Genomic DNA, 17,424 nt, shown 5'->3' with positions numbered 1-17,424 from the left:
CTCTGCTACACGCACTTATGCAAACACACTTTAAATTACCACATCTTGCATATACATTTACACACATACATACATACATACACATTACTACACATTGAAAGGTCCTGGCATTAAAAGGTCAGAAGGTCTTTCAACTGCTCATCTGGTGCAGTGTCCATTAAGGTCCCGTTAGCTTCCTCTCCTGTTCTGCACCTATCACATAGATCAGCGCAGAGCAGGATTAGCGGGCAGCTCTGTGTGATTAGGGAAAACCCGGTATCACCGTTCTCCTCCGTCACAGAAAACTGTCTCTAGTCTAGACTATAAGACTATATAGACTACAGAAAATGTCTTTGTTTCTATTTTACTTTGTAAGCAAATATGAATACTTTGAACTTGACAAGTTGCGTGTTTAGCAATATTTTTAGTTATTGGTTGTTGTTATAAAAATCACATCTATACATCACATGGTCCACAGACATTTTCCACGAACAAGTCATCCACTAATTGTTAATAGAAGGGGTAATTTTTAGCAGACTGACAGTAGGAAAATCTAAGTAGCAGTCTATGTCTTTTGATCTCTTTTTCATCTGCCCCTTATGTCTCGCAGATGAGAGTCCTGATTCTACTCTTTTTTATATTAGAATTTAGTCTACCATATATTCAATTTATTTATACTTGGATCAAATCTTTCCTTTTCTTAAAAAAGTGTTTAATCGGTGTAGTGAAGTATTACTAACACAGGGAGTACTGTATTTTCCAGACTATAAGACACACTTCCCCCCACAAATTTGAGAGGAGAGTTGGTGTGCATCTTATAGTGTGAAATATACCTTGCTTGCTGAGGGGGGAGCAGTGAAGTAGGGTCAGAGGAGGCAGAAGCAGGTTTCCCGCTGCAGGACACCGGCAGTGACAGGAGTGGGGTGATCACATGTGTCCCCTATTAAAGAAAATTTAATATTCACTGCTTCGCAGGCCCACAATCCATCCCACTTCTTTTCTAACTATTTACAAATTCACAATCACACAGACTCTGCAGGTCCCGTACTTCCCCATCACTTGAATCTTTTTATTATTATTCATAGACTGAGACAACCACTCCCATTTTGAATCTTTTTCAAAACTTCAGTAGTAAACCACAATCAGATTTAGGCATTTATATCACATGTCTGTAATAATGAGCTTTGTACACTGACCTCCATTCCTGGGCTGTAAAATCCTAACATGACAGCTGTTTGCCTTGCCCACATCTCTTATAGTACTTGTGATATTCCCCCCTGCCATGTAATGTGATAGCTGCAAACCATTATGTTGAAGCCTATGTGGACGATTGTGTCATCACATGAGCCCACACCATGGCTGATCCAATCTTCAGTAGTAAGTGAAATAGTGACAGGTACTTTTTTTTTTTTGTACAGAAATTGTATTTTTTCACAACTGTCCCTGTCCTCAGTGGAGCTCACAATCTAATTCCCTAATTACTCATGATTTACTCAATTTTGAAAAAGGGCATTAGAAGCATTAAATGAAACCTGTCAATTTGGAAATACTATTTACCTCCAGATACTTGTGCTGTGATTGACACCTCAGTATCAATGTACAATCTCTGTTTAGAGCCTGGTGTGGTTGGGACAGCTCTCTCAGCTCAGCTAGATGGCTAAAGCTAAAAAGTGTGATTGTGGCAGAACGGCTGCACCCAGTAATCTAAGTGATATATCATTGGATTCAGGATCTCTTTGCGTGCATCATGCTGCTCTCAGATGAGGTAGCAAAAACCTAATGACAGATTCCTTGTAAACACATCATTTCCTGGTAATTAGATGTTTTGCAGTATTGAGATTTGTGGCCAGCTAAGTTGAAACAAATCAAATTTTAGGGGAAAACTCAGCGAAAGTGGAAAATTTGAATTTCAAATATTTGCTTATCTCTATTCCCTTCAAATTCAGTTGACCCAATTCACTGATTTTATTGGGATAAGCCTACTGTCTTGTGCGTGTTTGGTTGCCAAGTGCCCAGACAGATAATGTCTGGTTAACAGAAACATGACAGATCATCTTAAACATGAAAAAACATACACACAGGTCATGTATAAAAACAAGCCAAACAAAATGTGTCATTGCTGTACATTTCAAACATTCAGATTTTTCATCAATGTTTTACAACTGGACTGAAACGTTAAGTTGCTATTTTGATTACTCTTAGCCTTAAACAACACATGCCAGAGTTACTATGTGCCCACACGGAAAGTGTCCTGCGGATATATCTGCAGGAGCGTCCATAAATCCACAGCACAACTTTGTCTGTTTTAATACTGCAGTTGTATTGCGGAATGTCCTCCGGATATGCTGCGGTCATTCTGCATTGAGGATACAGTACCATAGCTTCGGCACTGCATTGCATCCTCAATGGAGAACAAGTGCTGAGTGATCGGTGAGTTCATACTTTCCAGCTGTGTCTGTCTGCACTGTGCAGGAGAAGGTGGGCGGGCCTGAACTAGCTCTGGCTGTCACATGACCGGAGCTTGTGCAGGCCCCGCCCACCACCTCCTCCTTCCTGCTCCTGGCTCCACCTCGCTCCTCTGCACTGGAGGAAGCGACTCCAGTGTCTGCTATCAAGGCAGGTATGTATGGGATCGTGTGGAAAAATCTGCAGGAATAATTGTCATGCTGCAGATTTTTCCGCAGGGAAATCTGCATTATTTCCACTGCAGAAAAAAACGCAGCATTGGCACAGCAGTTTCAAAATGCCATAAAAATGGCTGGGGACTCGCTGTACTGCGGATTTTTGAAAAATCCGCGGAATTTCTGCAAAAAAATCGTGTCAAATTCTGCGAATTTTCCACAGCGTGGGCATATAGCCTAAGTGTCCGGAGGTCATGGCATATAGTGTTCCTCTGGTCTTAGGTTGGATAAAACATTATCATTGTAGATCTGTGGCAAGTTTCTTCTACGGTGTGCTTTATACTGGTGTTGTGCATGTTCATGACACGAAGTTCAGCGGCTAATGACGTCATGAGCCAGAGAAGCGCCAGTATAATTCCGCATCACAAGACCGAAGGAATGTCATACTGCAGAGCGGAAGAAAAACTACTTTGTTAGTTTTTGGCTGGAGTTTTTTTGCAAGAATAAATAATATTCTATTGGAATCATAATTAACTGAGTCTTCTTTTAGACACGTAACCATTATGAATAAAGGTCTTCCCTTTGGTCATCTTTCCTGAAAGCTTAATTATTGGCATAGTTGTGTTCATTAATCAGCAAGAATGACTATCCTCCTAGAAAGATGACATCAGAGGGGCAAAGTGGGTCTGTGCAACGGGTAGTCTCTATTTCTGTGCACTAATTTGAAGGTAATGACTCAGATAATACGTGCTGGTTCTCTAAGTCACTGATTCCCAGACCCTTACTATATCGCCCAATCTTAGATTTTATGAACATAAATGCCATACCTTTGTGTAATCTGAATAGTAGCACTCTACGGTAGACTGAATATACTGTACAGCCAGGAATCTGAATGGAGTAAATACAGTATCAGTCAAAGTCGATGTAATCAGCTAGACATACAAACTATGTTTGTAATGCTGTAAGCAAAAACTGTTTGGGTCTGTTGCTGAACAAAAGAAGTGATAATTCCTCCTCCGATGCCAAGTATGTTGGCGTATGATGTGGAAAATCTTTATAGTCCATTATTTTTATTGCAAACAATTGGAAGATTGGAGCTTATTAGCCACCGTGAAAGACTTTCTGTGAAGTTTGATTATACAGTATATTAATTCAAATACCATGATTCTATCTACAGCGGGGAAAATAAGTATTTGATACATTGCCGATTTTTTAAGTTTTCCCTCCTACAAAGAATGCAGTGGTCTATAATTTTTATTGTGGGTATACTTCAACTGTGCCAGAGAGGCCCCCTCAAAATACAGAAAATCACATTGTATGATTTTTAACTAAATAATTTGCTTTTTTTTTTTACATGAAATAAGTATTTGATGCAATAGAAAAAACAGAACTTAATATTTGGTACAGAAACCGTTATTTGCAATCACAAAGGTCAGATGTTTCTTGTAGCTTTTAACCAAGTTTTCACAAACTGCTGCATGGATTTTAGCCCATTCCTCAATACAGATCTTCTCCACATCTTTCAGTTTTTGGGGCTATCGCTGGGCACCATTGGTTTTCAGCTCCCTCCAAAGATTTTCCACTCCTTAGTTGCCCTGGCATTGTGTTTTGGGTCATTGTCAAGCTAGAAGACCCACTCACAACTATTCTTCAATGCTCTTACTGAGGGAAGGAGGTTATTGGCCAAAATCTGGTGATGCATGACCCCATCCATTCTCCCTTCAATACAGAGCAGTCTTTCTGTCCCCTTTGCAGACAGTCACCCCCAAAGTATGATGTTTCTGCCCCCATGCTTCACAGTTGGGACGATGTTCTTGGAGTTGTACTCATCTTTCCTCTTCCTTTAAACAAATAGTTCTATTTTGGTCTCATCTGACTCCATAACCTTCTCCTACGCCTCCTTTGGATCATTCAGATGGTCATTGGTGAAGTACAAATGGACCTTGACATGTGCTGGCATGAGCAAAGGGACCTTGCATGCCCTGTAGGATTTTAATCCATGACGTAGTAGTGTGTTACTAATGGTAAACTTTGAGACTGTGGCCCCTGCTCTCTTCAGGTCATTAACCAGGTCCTCCCATTTTGTTCTGGGCTGATTCATGATCTTTCTCCAAACCATCCTTACCACACAAGGCAAGATCTTGCATGGAGCTCCAGACCAAGCAAGAATGACAGTCATCTTTTGTATCTTTCATTTTCTGATAATTGCACCAACAGTTGTTGCCTTCCCATCAAGCTGCCTGCCCATCCCAGCCTCATGCAGGTCTACAATTTTGTAACTGGTGTTTTTTGACAGCTCTTTGGTCTTGGCCATGGTGGAGAGGTTGGAGTGTGAATGATTGTGTGGACAAGTGTCTTTTATTCAGGTAATGAGTTCAAACAGGTGCAATTAATACAGGTAATGAGTGCAGAGTAAAAGGGCTTTTTAAAGAAAAAATAACAAGTGTGGGAGAGCCAGAATTCGTGATGGTTGCTAGGTGATCAAGTACTTATTTCATATAATAAAATGCAAATTAATGATTTAAAAAGCTTACAATGTGATTTTTCTGTATCTGCAATAAAAATTACAAACCTCTCCATTCTCTACAGATGTGTTCTAGGAATACATACAACATATACAGTACAGTCATGTGAAAAAGTTTGGGCACCCCTATTAATGTTAACCTTTTTTCTTTATAACAATTTGGGTTTTTGCAGCAGCTATTTCAGTTTCATGTATCTAATAACTGATGGACTCAGTAATATTTCTGGATTGAAATGAGGTTTATTGTACTAACAGAAAATGTGCAATCCGCATTTAAACAAAATTTGACAGGTGCATAAGTATGGGCACCCTTATCAATTTCTTGATTTGAACCCTCCTAACTACTTTTACTGACTTACTGAAGCACTAAATTGGTTTTGTAAGCTCATTGAGCTTTGAACTTCATAGGCAGGTGTATCCAATCATGGGAAAAGGTATTTAAGGTGACCACTTGCAAGTTGTTCTCTTATTTGAATCTCCTATGAAGAGTGGCATCATGGGCTCCTCAAAACAACTCTCTCAAATGATCTGAAAACAAAGATTATTCAACATAGTTGTTCAGGGGAAGGATACAAAAAGTTGTCTCAGAGATTTAAACTGTCAGTTTCCACTGTGAGGAACATAGTGAGGAAATGGAAGAACACAGGTACAGTTCTTGTTAAGCCCAGAAGTGGCAGGCCAAGAAAAATATCAGAAAGGCAGAGAAGAAGAATGGTGAGAACAGTCAAGGACAATCCACAGACCACCTCCAAAGACCTGCAGCATCATCTTGCTGCAGATGGTGTCAATGTGCATCGGTCAACAATACAGCGCACGTTGCACAAGGAGAAGCTGTATGGGAGAGTAATGCGAAAGAAGCCTTCTGCAAGCACGCCACAAACAGAGTCGCCTTAGGTATGCAAAAGCTCATTTGGACAAGCCAGTTACATTTTGGAAGAAGGTCCTGTGGACTGATGAAACAAAGATTGAGTTGTTTGGTCATACAAAAAGGCGTTATGCATGGAGGCAAAAAAACACGGCATTCCAAGAAAAGCACTTGCTACCTACAGTAAAATTTGGTGGAGGTTCCATCATGCTTTGGGGCTGTGTGGCCAATGCCGGCACCGGGAATCTTGCTAAAGTTGAGGGTCGCATGGATTCAACTCAGTATCAGCAGATTCTTGACAATAATGTGCAAGAATCAGTGATGAAGTTGAAGTTATGCAGGGGATGGATATTTCAGCAAGACAATGATCCAAAATAAGGCTCCAAATCTACTCAGGCATTCATGCAGAGGAACAATTACAATGTTCTGCAATGGCCATCCCAGTCCCCAGACCTGAATATCATTGAAAATCTGTGGGATGATGTGAAGCGGCGGTCCATGCTCAGCGACCATCAAACTTAACTAAACTGGAATTGTTTTGTAAACAGGAATGGTGAAATATACCATCATCCAGGATCCAGGAACTCATTAAAAGCTACAGGAAGCAACTAGAGGCTGTTATTTTTGCAAAAGGAGGATCTACAAAATATTAATGTCACTGGTATGTTGAGGTGCCCATACTTATGCACCGGTCAAATTTTGTTTAAATGCGGATTGCACATTTTCTGTTAGTACAATAAACCTCATTTCAATCCAGAAATATTACTCAGTCCATCAGTTATTAGATATATGAAACTGAAATAGCTGCTGCAAAAACCCAAATTGTTATAAAGAAAAAAGGTTAACATTAATAAGGGTGCCCAAACTTTTTCATATGACTGTATATCGGAATAATAAAGTGATAGGATAATCCAAACAGTGGGAAAAATATAAATATCATATATGTAATGACCTGTGATGCCAGTAGACTAATCAGTGAAAGAAATATTTTTCATTTATCCCTGTTACTATTTTTTCCATTTATTATTTTTCGTATTTACCTGTATGTGTACTGTTTGCCATCTTCTTGTATTGTTTAATCTACCACATCATTCTTTTACTTGTTACTAATAAATAGTGCTTTTATTTACCCCAATTATATGACTTAATATTGTTTTCTCCTGCTACTTCTCTCGGAGTACCCCACTGACTCTCTATTCTTTGTAGGTGGGAAAATTTACAAAATTGGCAGTCTATCAAATACTTGTTTTCACCACTGTATATGCAAATTTATTTGAATGGTATTAAATTTTCCAAAAATGTGGATTTTCCAGAATACAATTTTTTTGCACTTCACTTTGCACAAATTCAGCAAAATGGCATCTAGCTCGCTGTCGTTTTGCTGAACTGTAGCGGACCAGCAAAAGGTTAAATCAAAAAAACCCTCACCGCTCAACTCTTCTCTAGAGCCTGCCATGTAGTCCTCCATGCCTCTTCTTTTCGCCTTCCGTAGTTGCATGCTCATCATAATGTCACAAAGTTCATCTTTTGATGAGCTGATTAGGCTTCGGGCAACACATCATGACATCTTGATGTCATGTTGTGCAGTGCCCCCATAGGCCTTCTCGTTCTCAGTGATCAGTGGTAAGGTTGATAATGAATAGGGATGATCGAATATCACAAATATTCAACAATAGTTGGCTTTGCGAATATTCGACGAATAGGTCAACGCTATGTGGATATTCGATGCGCAATGTAAGTCTATGGGAAGACAATGTAAGTCTATGGTTGCTATTCGGCAACTATTTGGGTATTACATAGACTTACATTGCGCATCGAATATTTAACCCAGCGCCTACTTGTATGTTAGGAGTGAAAGACCTATTCCTAGTTGCCTACAATCCAGAAATTTCTTGACAGTTCAGACAAATTGGGCAATTTTTTGCCCAGTCTGTAGAAAAAAATGGAGGCATCTGTGGGTTTTTTTGAGGCTGAAGAAACATTTTAAAGATTATTTTAACTGGATATACCATTGTTTTACTATAAATGCAGATAATGTCTTTTAATCAGAATTATGGGCTGTAGACTTGTACCATTTATAATACTAATGAATTATTATGGTTTTCCAATGTACCCGTAAAAAATATTGTCTGTCCATGATTTTTGAGAGGCTGCCAAGAAAAAATAAAAAGTCAAATTGACAACCCTGACCTGTTGTCTATCTATCTAGTCAATAGCATATCTTCCAATTGCTGCAAACTATTAAAGTAGGTAAATTAAGACCAAACAAATAAGTTTTAAGATTCTTTTTTTCAGAACCTTCTTTGTTTGCTTTTTTTGTAAACCCTGCAATATGAGAGACGTATGTTTTTAGTCAACGTAGCTGTGTTCGGATTTGTGTTTAGCGGGATAGACTGTGTTTTTGTATGGCTCCATGTTAAAGTACAATAACAATTTATAATGGATTTTATCATTTTTATGTAATTTTGGGAGGAATATAGAAAATAATAATTATAGGGGGGTTTTGGCTGTGTTGTTTTGGTGTTTATTGTGTTGTATAATTCTTTTATTTGTAATGATTGTAGTGATTCCAAATTTCTGTCTTTTTTATTTTAGAAAATAGATTTGTTTTATTTTTCAAGAGCGATTGTATTTTCCACCCACTTAGCTTAAAGGGGCTGTCCACTATTTGGACAACCCCCTTTTCAATAACTATTTTCCCCTCCTAGGAAAATAATTGCAACTATACTCACCTCCGGTATGGGCACCTGGGGCATAGTAATGTCACACAATCCTTGCGGCCAAACAGTGGTCACTTCACTGTCCCCTCCTTTGACATCTGGAGTAAGTGAGAGGGAAGCCGCCTCTTACCACCTCCAAATGTCAGTTATATTAGATCGATAGATCGCAAGGATTGCATAACATTCCACCAATGGAAACACGCCCATATCAGAGATTTTTGGTATAGATGTTATTTTAGGGTGACAGAGTGATTGAGAAGGGGTTGTCGAAGTAGTAGACAAGCCCTCTAGTGATGATTCTTATATAATAGACACAGTGGGGAGCAATTGCAGGTAATGCTTCTATTATTTCTTATGGATACCATGTAATGGTTTATTTTCAGCTAAGGCATTTGAAACTGCAATATGATGCTATTTTTCCTTTACGGGAGATATCAAAAGTCTAAATATAAGGTGTTCATAGAAATTGTTGAAGTACCGGAATTGATACCTGATTTTTTTTTTGTGTTTTATTATAGGACTTTCAGAAATTGTGAGTGAACTTGTTGGAACAGTCAGTAAGAATAAACAAAAGGAGAGCACCAAAGTCTTCGTGGCAGGTAGGTTATGGTTTTCCTATAATACATTGAATGCTGCGTGAAACATTTTCTTCCAGCTACGATTTCTTTAATTGCAAACTTAGTTTAGGATTAACTACAGAGTTGAAAAAGACAGAAGGATAAACTATGGCAATAACATTAAGCTTTTCTGCAAAACCTTTGCAATTTACATCCTGAAAACTGTGATGTTCGCAAACTAAAAGAGCGATTCTTCAGGCACATCGTCTACTTGACCAATGTGGCTTTATTAGAATTATCTGCGAAACAGAGGATCTTGACTTGGTTTTACAAAAACAAATACATCTCAGTTGGATTTGGATTCAACTCAAATTTTACAAAAAATTGTGCATTCTCTAAAATAGCAATTTTATGTAATCAGCTTCTGCATAATTGAGAAAAATGGTGGCCATCAATTTGCTGAAGCATAAAGGGCTATACTAAGGTTAATAAAATAAAAAAAGTGTTATACACACTTTATTGCTTACCTCTTTGACTCCTCTGCTCATCACCATGACCTGTCCACATAGTGGGCTCCAGACCAACAACTACTTGTTTCATGCACATGACATTACATGAAAGTAATGCCTCTAAGTAACATGGTGGACTCCATAATTTCCTAACTTCCTTTTTTTTTTAAATTTATTTACAATGTTATTTTATTAATTAATTACTATGTATGTCCTCCTTTCCCTATGGACCCAGTCCAGACATTGACGCACATTGTCTGCTGTGGCATTGCCTTAACCTCCTTCTAAACATGTGAATCAATTCACATGACACTGGTCTAGTCTGCCACGTCACTATTCTGTGGCTACTAGACATTAGCCCTGCGTACGGCCTCTTACCTGCCAGAACCCGCTGTGTCTCTTCTGATTTGTGGGATCAGAGTCTGGATAATAGCCCTGCGTACCGTCTCTACCTGCCTGAACCCACCATGTCTCTTCTGATTTGTGGGATCAGAGTCTGGACATTAGCCCTGCATATCGCCCTCTTACCCGCCAGAACCCACCATGTCTCTTCTGATTTGTGGGATCAGAGTCTGGACATTAGCCCTGCATGTCGCCCTCTTACCTGCCAGAACCCACCATGTCTCTTCTGATTTGTGGGATCAGAGTCTGGACATTAGCCCTGCATGTCGCCCTCTTACCTGCCAGAACCCACCATGTCTCTTCTGATTTGTGGGATCAGAGTCTGGACATTAACCCTGCGTACCGTCTCTACCTGCCAGAACCCACCATGTCTCTTCTGATTTGTGGGCTCAGAGTCAGACATTAGCCCTACGTACCGCCTCTTACCTGCCAGAACCCGCTGCGTCTCTTCTGATTTGTGGGATCAGAGTCGGACATTAGCCCTGCGTACCGCCTCTTACCTGCCAGAACCCGCTGCGTCTCTTCTGATTTTTGGGCTCAGAGTCGGACATTAGCCCTACGTACCGCCTCTTACCTGCCAGAACCCGCTGCGTCTCTTCTGATTTGTGGGATCAGAGTCGGACATTAGCCCTGCGTACCGCCTCTTACCTGCCAGAACCCGCTGCGTCTCTTCTGATTTGTGGGATCAGAGTCGGACATTAGCCCTGCGTACCGCCTCTTACCTGCCAGAACCTGCTGCGTCTCTTCTAATTTGTGGGATCAGAGTCTGGACATTAGCCCTGCATACCGCCTCTTTCATGCCAGAACCCGCTGCGTCTCTTCTGATTTATGGGCTCAGAGTAATATCATTGTTATAGCGCGAAGCACGGATAATGTTGTGCAAAGCCTACTAACCAGAATTGTTGCCTGTGAGTCCAGCAGGAGTTCTCTAAATCACTTCACTCATCTCTATCATCTACCCTTTAGGGTAAAAATGTGCCAACAGGCAAGCAATAACACTGCACTGGCAGAACTGGTCATTTGGGCTTGAGTGGCTAGCAGAAACAAATCCGACACCAGTCAGATAATTAGCAAGGTAGCATTAAGCATCATATTAACGTGATGCTGGTAGGACACCTAGTATATCAATGAGTGCTATCCTCTTCAGAAATGATGGAAGGGCTCAATGGTCAGTGTCCTTGGCTCTGTTAGAATGACTAAACAGTGCTTTCAACAGTCGGATGGAGATAGAGAGCTATCATCGGTCAGTGCTCCTTTCTTCATGCTTCGTACACCCACCATATTTATGAGGATTGGTGCCATGGCTAAGTGATTGGGAGATATCCTTCAGCACTACTGGAGCAGATGTCAGCCGACCAGTGGTATGCCAGACGAGGCCATTTCTAGCTTTGCGTCTCTCTGAAAACTTCAGTGAACAAACACATTTCAATAAATTATTTTTGTGTTTTGCTTTAAAAGGATTCTGTCAACAGGATTTCACACCCCAAACTGTATAAATGTGCATGTATCTCTTTCAAAGGCAAGTCCAGTAATGCCTTTATATGACCAGTCTGTTTCTGGCACTTAATCTCAGAGACCCTGATTCCAGCAATGGGTCACTTACTGAGCTGCTTTCTGTAGTTTGATAAAATCACTGTAGATTATCACTACAGGACTAGTAAACCTACTGACATGTAGTCCATCAGATTCATGACCTCTGTATAACCCTTTCCTCTCACTGGCAGCTTTCTGCCTATGCATAGTGTTCACAGAAAGCTGTCAATCAGTGGTGGGGATGGATTATAAGAGCTCTGCAGTCAGAGAAATAATAGATCTGCAGCAGATCAATCATTGATTTTATCAAAACTGCATCAATCAGTCCAGTAACTCATACATCACTAGAATCAGGGTCTCTGCCCCCACATCATGCTGCTTTCAGTTAAGGTGACAAAAGCATAGTGACAGATTTTGTTTAAACTTTAAAAAATGACTTTAGCATTAAAAATAAAGTTTCTTCCAGTTTAACTAGCACAAGAAGAAAATTGTTAAATATGGCCTGTTTAGCAAGTCTAAAAGCATTTTTCATGTGGAATTATTTTAATATTATTACTGGTAGTTTACGGCAAAACCAATTTACATCCTTCAGTCTTCATACCTCTATGTTGGCCCCATTTACTGTGGACATAAGCATTTAACCTCGCTACTTTCACTGAATTTTACATCTTTTACCTTTCATGTGGGAAATTTGAAAGTACAGTCTAGAATAAGTGGAGAACAATTATGTAAAACTATTTTGCAGGCAAAAAGAGGTATTTTATGGAGTTGTTAACATTCCATTATGTAATGTCCTATTATTTTGCGCCTGCTGTATCACTTGCTGCAAGCGTTTCCTTTCTAACATATATTAAATGATTTTTTTTTATGTGATCCATTCTTCACAGCCATTTTAATTGCTGCTTTCTGCAATACTCATTGGAGCATTTTACAGGAAATCTTACTTTGGTGTCTTTGCAGTGTTTGTGACTTAAAAAATACATTTCTCCTTCTTTGGGAACAGTTCTAATCATGCACATAGTAGTGAATCATTTAATTTCCAATGTTTATATATATATATATATATATATATATATATATATATATATATATATATATATATATATACAGTTAGGTCCAGAAATATTTGGACAGTGACACAAGTTTTGTTATTTTAGCTGTTTACAAAAACATGTTCAGAAATACAATTATATATATGATATGGGCTGAAAGTGCACACTCCCAGCTGCAACATGAGAGTTTTCACATCCAAATCGGAGAAAGGGTTTAGGAATCATAGCTCTGTAATGCATAGCCTCCTCTTTTTCAAGGGACCAAAAGTAATTGGACAAGGGACTCTAAGGGCTGCAATTAACTCTGAAGGCGTCACCCTCATTAATCTGTAATCAATGAAGTAGTTAAAAGGTCTGGGGTTGATTACAGGTGTGTGGTTTAGCATTTGGAAGCTGTTGCTGTGACCAGACAACATGCGGTCTAAGGAACTCTCAATTGAGGTGAAGCAGAACATCCTGAGGCTGAAAAAAAAGAAAAAATCCATCAGAGAGATAGCAGACATGCTTGGAGTAGCAAAATCAACAGTTGGGTACATTCTGAGAAAAAAGGAATTGACTGGTGAGCTTGGGAACTCAAAAAGGCCTGGGCGTCCACGGATGACAACAGTGGTGGATGATCGCCGCATAATTTCTTTGGTGAAGAAGAACCCATTCACAACATCAACTGAAGTCCAGAACACTCTCAGTGAAGTAGGTGTATCTGTCTCTAAGTCAACTGTAAAGAGAAGACTCCATGAAAGTAAATACAAAGGGTTCACATCTAGATGCAAACCATTCATCAATTCCAAAAATAGACAGGCCAGAGTTAAATTTGCTGAAAAACACCTCATGAAGCCAGCTCAGTTCTGGAAAAGTATTCTATGGACAGATGAGACAAAGATCAACCTGTACCAGAATGATGGGAAGAAAAAAGTTTGGAGAAGAAAGGGAACGGCACATGATCCAAGGCACACCACATCCTCTGTAAAACATGGTGGAGGCAACGTGATGGCATGGGCATGCATGGCTTTCAATGGCACTGGGTCACTTGTGTTTATTGATGACATAACAGCAGACAAGAGTAGCCGGATGAATTCTGAAGTGTACCGGGATATACTTTCAGCCCAGATTCAGCCGAATGCCGCAAAGTTGATCGGACGGCGCTTCATAGTACAGATGGACAATGACCCCAAGCATACAACCAAAGCTACCCAGGAGTTCATGAGTTCAAAAAAGTGGAACATTCTGCAATGGCCAAGTCAATCACCAGATCTTAACCCAATTGAGCATGCATTTCACTTGCTCAAATCGAGACTTAAGACGTAAAGACCCACAAACAAGCAAGACCTGAAGGCTGTGGCTGTAAAGGCCTGGCAAAGCATTAAGAAGGAGGAAACCCTGAGTTTGGTGATGTCCATGTGTTCCAGACTTAAGGCAGTGATTGCCTCCAAAGGATTCGCAACAAAATATTGAAAATACAAATATTTTGTTTGGGTTTGGTTTATTTGTCCAATTACTTTTGACCTCCTAAAATGTGGAGTGTTTGTAAAGAAATGTGTACAATTCCTACAATTTCTATCAGATATTTTTGTTCAAACCTTCAAATTAAACGTTACAATCTGCACTTGAATTCTGTTGTAGAGGTTTCATTTCAAATCCAATGTGGTGGCATGCAGAGCCCAACTCGCGAAAATTGTGTCACTGTCCAAATATTTTTGGACCTAACTGTACAGTATATGCTGTTGTGCTCAACAGTTTATATACCCCGGCAGATTTTTTGCTTTCTTGGCCTTTTTTTCAGAGAATATGAATGATAACACAAAATATTTTTTCAACTCATGGTTAGTGGTTGGGTGAAGCCGTTTATTGTCAAACTACTGTATTTTCTCTTTTTAAATCAAAATGACAACAAAAAGGATCCAAATGACCCTGATCAAAAGTTCACATATCCCAGTTCTTAATACCGTGTATTGCCCCCTGTAGCATCAATGACAGCTTGAAGTATTTTGTGGTAGTTGTGGATGAGGTTCTTTATTTACTCAGTTGGTAAAGCTGCCCATTCTTCTCAGCAAAAAGCCTCCAATTCCTGTAAATTCCTGGGCTTTCTTGCATGAACTGCGAGCTTTAGTTCTCCACAGAGTGGTTTAATGATATTGAGGTCAGGAGACTGAGATGACCACTCCAGAACCTTCACTATGTTCTGCTGTAGCCATTGACAGGTCGATTTGGCCTTGTGTTTTGGATCATTGTCATGTTGTAAGGTCCAAGTACATCCCATGCCCAGGTTCTGGGCTGATGAGTGCAAATTTGCCTCCAGTATTTGCTGATAACGTGCTGCATTCATCTTCAACTTTGACAAAGTTTCCTGTTGCTTTGTAGCTCACACATCCCCACATCATCTGCGATCCACCTCCATGCTATACAGTAGGAATGTTGTTCCTTTCATTATAGGCCTTCTTGACACCTCTCCAAAATGATACGTTTATGGTTGAGGACAAAAAGTTAGATTTTGGTTTAATCACTCCAAATGACCTTGGTCCAGAAGTTTGGAGGCTTGTTTCTGTGCTGTTTGGCATATTGTAGGTGAGATACTTTGTGGTATGTGCGCAGTAATGGCTTTCTTCTGTCGACTCGGCCATGTAGCCCATTTTTCTTCAAGTGCTTCCTTATTGTACATCTTGAAACAGCCACACCGCTGGTTTTCAATGAGTCTTGTATTCCAACTGATGTTATTTGTGGGTTTTTCTTTGCATCCTGTCCAATTTGTGGGTTTTTCTTTGCATCCTGTGCAATTTTCCTGGTAGTTGTGTCCTAAATGTTTGTTCAGGCATACAGGCATACATGCAGAGGAACAATTACAATGTTCTGGAATGGCCATCCCAGTCCCCAGACCTGAATATCATTGAAAATCTGTGGGGTGATGTGAAGCGTGCTGTCCATGCTCGGCGACCATCAAACTTAACAGAACTGGAATTGTTTTGTAAACAGGAATGGTCAAATATACCTTCATCCAGGATCCAGGAACTCATTAAAAGCTACAGGAATCAACTAGAGGCTGTTATTTTTGAAAAAGGAGGATCTACAAAATATTTATGTTGAAGTGCCCATACTTTTGCACCTGTCAAATTTTGTTTAAATGCAGTTTGCACATTTTCTGTTCGTACAATCAACCTCATTTCAATCCAGAAATATTACTCAGTCCATCAGTTATTAGATATATTAAACTGAAATAGCCGTTGCAAAAACCCAAATTGTTATAAAGAAAAAAGGTTAACATTAATAGGGGTGCCCAAACTTTTTCATATGACTATATATATATATATATATATGTATATATATATATATATATATATATATATATATATATATATATATATTTATATACAGTTAGGTCCAGAAATATTTGGACAGTGACACAAGTTTTGTTATTTTAGCTGTTTACAAAAACATGTTCAGAAATACAATTATATATATAATATGGGCTGAAAGTGCACACTCCCAGCTGCAATATGAGCGTTTTCACATCCAAATTGGAGAAAGGGTTTAGGAATCATAGCTCTGTAATGCATAGCCTCCTCTTTTTCAAAGGACCAAAATTAATTGGACAAGGGACTCTAAGGGCTGCAATTATCTATGAAGGCGTCTCCCTCGTTAACCTGTAATCAATGAAGTAGTTAAAAGGTCTGGGGTTGATTACAGGTGTGTGGTTTTGCATTTGGAAGCTGTTGCTGTGACCAGACAACATGCGGTCTAAGGAACTCTCAATTGAGGTGAAGCAGAACATCCTGAGGCTGAAAAAAAAGAAAAAATCCATCAGAGCGATAGCAGACATGCTTGGAGTAGCAAAATCAACAGTCGGGTACATTCTGAGAAAAAAGGAATTGACTGGTGAGCTTGGGAACTCAAAAAGGCCTGGGCGTCCACGGATGACAACAGTGGTGGATGATCGCCGCATACTTTCTTTGGTGAAGAAGAACCCGTTCACAACATCAACTGAAGTCCAGAACACTCTCAGTTAAGTAGGTGTATCTGTCTCTAAGTCAACAGTAAAGAGAAGACTCCATGAAAGTAAATACAAAGGGTTCACATCTAGATGCAAACCATTCATCAATTCCAAAAATAGACAGGCCAGAGTTAAATTTGCTGAAAAACAGCTCATGAAGCCAGCTCAGTTCTGGAAAAGTATTCTATGGACAGATGAGACCAAGATCAACCTGTACCAGAATGATGGGAAGAAAAAAGTTTGGAGAAGAAAGGGAACGGCACATGATCCAAGGCACACCACATCCTCTGTAAAACATGGTGGAGGCAACGTGATGGCATGGGCATGCATGGCTTTCAATGGCACTGGGTCACTTGTGTTTATTGATGACATAACAGCAGACAAGAGTAGCCGGATGAATTCTGAAGTGTACCGGGATATACTTTCAGCCCAGATTCAGCCAAATGCCGCAAAGTTGATCGGACGGCGCTTCATAGTACAGATGGACAATGACCCCAAGCATACAGCCAAAGCTACCCAGGAGTTCATGAGTGCAAAAAAGTGGAACATTCTGCAGTGGCCAAGTCAATCCCCAGATCTTAACCCAATTGAGCATGCATTTCACTTGCTCAAATCCAGACTTATGATGGAAAGACCCACAAACAAGCAAGATCTGAAGGCTGCGGCTGTAAAGGCCTGGC

The 17,424-nt window shown here is 39.8% G+C and overlaps 1 protein-coding gene across 4 annotated transcripts in view; it reads left to right on the top strand.

Annotated features, from left to right (window-relative positions):
- The window catches only part of BMPR1B (bone morphogenetic protein receptor type 1B), a 642,076-nt gene that overhangs the window by 255,217 nt on the left and 369,435 nt on the right, over window positions 1-17,424 (top strand). For all 4 annotated transcript variants that reach the window (XM_075350987.1, XM_075351009.1, XM_075350978.1 and 1 more), the window contains one exon: window positions 9,228-9,308. The gene's annotated coding sequence lies outside the window, so the exon portion shown is untranslated. The remainder of the gene's footprint in view (window positions 1-9,227; window positions 9,309-17,424) is intronic.

This window comes from Anomaloglossus baeobatrachus, chromosome 1 (genome assembly GCF_048569485.1).
Source record: "Anomaloglossus baeobatrachus isolate aAnoBae1 chromosome 1, aAnoBae1.hap1, whole genome shotgun sequence".
NCBI lineage: Eukaryota > Metazoa > Chordata > Amphibia > Anura > Aromobatidae > Anomaloglossus > Anomaloglossus baeobatrachus.
The sequence above is the reverse complement of the archived record's forward strand: the minus strand, read 5'-3'. Positions and strand labels throughout refer to the sequence as shown.